We start from the raw sequence: 4,311 nt of genomic DNA, 5'->3' as shown, positions 1-4,311 counted from the left end.
AGAGATGCTAAATACAAAGGGCCAAAATAAATGAGTAATTGTTAACATAAAATAATAGAACATTTTAATAAAAATTAATTTTTTCTTGAACATTAACTTACCAGACACTGAATAACTGCGCAAATTAATAAGCGTAACGCAAATAAACCTATTTTTCTTGTTCTCCGAAAGCGATGTATTTCCTGTTGCACACACCAAACAAGTCAGTCCAAGACTAATGCCATGGCAATCGGCTGCTAAGATATTCACTGCCACTATTAGTGGGGAGAAATGTGCGCCTGCGTGCAAGGTACATAAGGGAAATATATGAATGCAACACGATTATAGTAATCAGCCATTAGCGAACATTGTAGTTCGTTATTAGTAATTATATATAACAGGGTATTGTAAAAATTAAGTTATGAAATTGTTATTAAAATGTTTCTTACATACCATTATATTGGCTGGGCTGCAAAAATATTCATTATAGGCCACATTCGGCCCATGGGCCGAGAGTTTGACATGCTTGATGTACAGTATTTTTTATGCCAGGTATAAACATAATTCCTCCCTTCAAAATGGATTAAGGAAAGAAAATAATGTCCAAAAGAAGTGCCTATAGACGACTCTGCCATTTTTTATTTTATTTTATTTTTTGAAGCCTCTAGTGCTTTTTCTCGGCTGGGATTCAAGAATCTGGATTATGTGTTACTGGGTGAGTTTCTAATTTCCAAAGAAGGAAATTAGAAAGAATCCAAACACAAGCTCGGACTAAATGGAACCAAGTTGAAAATTCTCAGGAGAGAAAAGAACATCAATATAATGCTAGAAGACAAGGAGTGGAGACGAGACATGACGCATCCAGGTTCCAGACAGAGTTAGGAGCTCTCTTCTCAGCGGAACTCTTCTGGAGTTCCTGAGGGGCGGGTGGCAAGAAAAGACTTTCACAGATGCAGATACCTGTCACATCAGGGTGCCCTCAAAGCATATGTATTCTGTGAACAAATAGGCATTTGCTAGTACAGACATATTGTGCAAAGTACTGAGGAAAGAGAAGAGGAGGAGCTAAGAGAGGGGCAATGTTGAGTTTAGGGAAGTATTTAAGATCACCTAAATTGGTAAATAGAAGTGTGTCATTTAGACAATATGTACCAATATATGGACAAACCTGGCAAGTAGTTGAGTATTGTTGAAATTCAAAGTAAAAAGAGTAGGAGGAAGAGAGCATAATGTATGAAAGGGGGGAGCAGCCACATCATGAAGGGCAGTGCCTCTCAGATAATCAATTTAGAGATTGCCCCATCATGGGGAGGGGAGGAAAGAGAGGGGTCTGAGGAGGGAGAGGGTTCATGAAAAAATATGGTGTAGGAGGTAAACAAGATCAGATTTTTATGCTAGAATAACATAACAGAGTGAGGGAACACTAACAGTACATTGACTGATAGAGTGATTATTATAATTATCAAAAAGACATTTCCCAAAGTGTTTTAACTGGAAGCATTCCATGCTTAAAAGTATTACAGATTACTAATAGAGTAATAAAGTTCTTCATAGCCTTTGTTTTTAAGTTGAGGTAACATTAGTTAATAACACTATAAACTTACAGATGTACTTTATAATTCATTATCCGTATACACTACAGTGTGCTCAGTAAGCTGGCAGCTAGATAACTCTTTAATTCACATTTCCTATTCAATCAAAATAAAGTTGTCTGCAGAATCTGGTAACAGAATAGAAAAACACTTTATTCTTCCTGGCAACATTACACTAAGGAAATAAATGCAGACTCTGAATGCATACTTTGCATATCGACTATATTTATAATTTACATCTAAGAGTAGGATTATAATGAATGAATAGGGAGGAATTCTGGAAAAGTTGTTCATGATATTCAATCAGCAGAGTAAAAATGTTTCAAGAGGACGAAATGGAAAAATATGATAAGGCCTTTTAGAAGATTCATTAACACTAGTTTTAATTTTTCAGCTTTATTGAGGTACATTGATGAATAAAATTGTAAGATATTTAAAATGTACAATGTGAAGATTCAAAATATATATACAGTGTGAAAGGATTCCCCTCACAGGGTTAATTAACACATCCATCACCTCACATGTTTACCTTTTCTCTGTGTGAAAGACATTTAACTTATACTCTCTTAGCAAATTTCAATTATACAACAGTGTTATCATCTACAGTCATCATGCTAAACATTAGATCCTCAAAACTCATTCACTTGTTATAACTGAAAGTTGTACCCTTTACCAATCTCTCCCCATTCCTCCCATCCCAAACCCCTCACAACCACTTTTCTATTCTGTTTCTATGATCAAGAGTCAAACTTTTTTTCTTCCCTTGTGATACCATGCAGTATTTGTATTTCCCTCTCTGATTTACTTCACTTAACATAAAGCCCTCCAGGTTCATCCATATTGTTAAAAATGGCAGGATTTTCTTCTTTCTCATGACTGAAAAATATTTCATTATATATATCCATCATATATGTATTCATTTTTTTATCCATTTACTCATCAACAGAAACGTAGGATGTTTCCATACCTTGGCTATTGTAAATTATGATGTAATGAACATAAGCATACAAAAATCTCTTCCATTTAATGGTTCTGTCTCATTTGGCTCTTTCCCAGAAGTGGGATTACTGAGTCATAAGTGCATAGCTCTATTTTTAATTTTTTTGAGGAAACTTCATATTGCATATCAGTTCACATTACCACCCACAGTGCACAAGGCTTCCCTTTGCTCCACATCCTCACCAGTATTTGTTAGCTCTTGTCCATTTGATTATAATAGATATTTTATCAGCTGTGAGGGGAATCTCACTGTGGTTTTGTGATTAGTGATGATTAGTGATGTTGAGCACCTTATTTTCATGTAGTTGTTGGCCATGTGTATGTCTTCATTAGAAAGATGTTTATTCAGGTCCTTTGCCCTTTTTTTTTGAAGTTCCTCAGCAGAGGGGTATACTGTTTGCTGCCCTGTACGATTCATGAAATAAGCTGATCAGAAACGTGCTGGCAAATACATCAGCTGACAGCACTGTGATTCTGGGGGATGTGTCCTTGGAGAAACTAGCAGCTGGCCTTGCTGTGCACACGGACAAGGTTCAGACTCTACAGTTTCATCTGTTTGAAGCACAGACTCCGATTTTTGGATCATATGATAAGTCAGTGGCTTTGTATGACTGCCAAAGTCCAGAGGAAAGCCTTCGAATGTGGCGATTCAGCGAGCAGATTGAGAGAGTGACTTGGAATCGCTTTTCACCTTGTCATTTTTTGGCCGGTACAGATGACTGCTTTGTATATAATTTGGATGCACGTTCAGATGAGCCAATTTTTACACCTAATGCACACAATGATGAAATCTCTGGTCTTGATCTCAGCAGTCAAATCAAGGATTGTCTTGTGACCGCATCGGCAGACAAATAGGTGAAGATCTGGGACATATTGAGAGTTAGGCCAATCAGGTTCAGTGCAGAGACATGAACATGAGAGTTCTCTTCTGTTCTGCCTGTTGCCCTGACCTGCCATTTATTTATGCCTTTGGAGGTCAGAAAGAAGGGCTCTGGGTCTGGGATATAAGCACAGTCTCTTCAGTCAATGAAGCATTTGGAAGACGAGAAAGGCTTGTTCTTGGTAATGCAAGCAATTCATCTATGAGTGGCCCTTTGCGAGCAGGAGCTCAGATACACCAATGGAGTCTTGATGAGGATCATATAATTTCCTGTTTTGTTTACCTTAACTCTTAGAGTTTTTAAAAGCTGGCCTAAAAATGCTCCATATAGAGTGACAGAAACAAAATCCATTTACTACACCAGACATTCCCCGCTACAGCTGTGTGGCAGCAAAACAGGGCCGCTCTGCATGCTTGCCAAAAGGGTAATAAAAAAAGATTTTTAAAAAAAAATTCTTAAATATGCCATCTGTCACAGGTAACCTAAGTTTGTAAACTAATTACTAATTTATATAATTTTTAAAAAGAGGGAAATCCTGTAATTTTAACAGATGGGTTAGCCCAGGCGAGGAAGGGTTGTGGTTTGGCCAAGATTGCACAGTAGGCCACGAACAGAGGCAGGAGCCCCAGGGAGTGCACTTTCCAAACCGACTGTTCTCCAGTTAATGCTCATGACTTAGCAGTGTTCTCAGTCAGTGCTACTGTAAACAGTGGCCTTAAACAACTCGTTAGACCAGGTGGTCTTGACATTTCCAGAACATTCCATGCAAAAGAACAGAATACACATTCTTTTCAAGCACACATGAAAAAATTCTACAGGACAGATCATGCTACCCCACACAATGTGTCTCAATAAATTTT

At 37.6% G+C, this 4,311-nt stretch overlaps 1 pseudogene; it reads left to right on the top strand.

Annotated features, from left to right (window-relative positions):
• Positions 1-483: 483 nt before the first annotated feature.
• LOC103287814 (periodic tryptophan protein 1 homolog) lies at positions 484-3,702 on the top strand (annotated as a pseudogene).
• Positions 3,703-4,311: the final 609 nt, after the last annotated feature.

Source organism: Eptesicus fuscus, chromosome 11, assembly GCF_027574615.1.
Source record: "Eptesicus fuscus isolate TK198812 chromosome 11, DD_ASM_mEF_20220401, whole genome shotgun sequence".
Lineage (NCBI taxonomy): Eukaryota > Metazoa > Chordata > Mammalia > Chiroptera > Vespertilionidae > Eptesicus > Eptesicus fuscus.
Note: the sequence above shows the minus strand (reverse complement) of the source record. Positions and strands in the feature narration are given on the sequence as shown.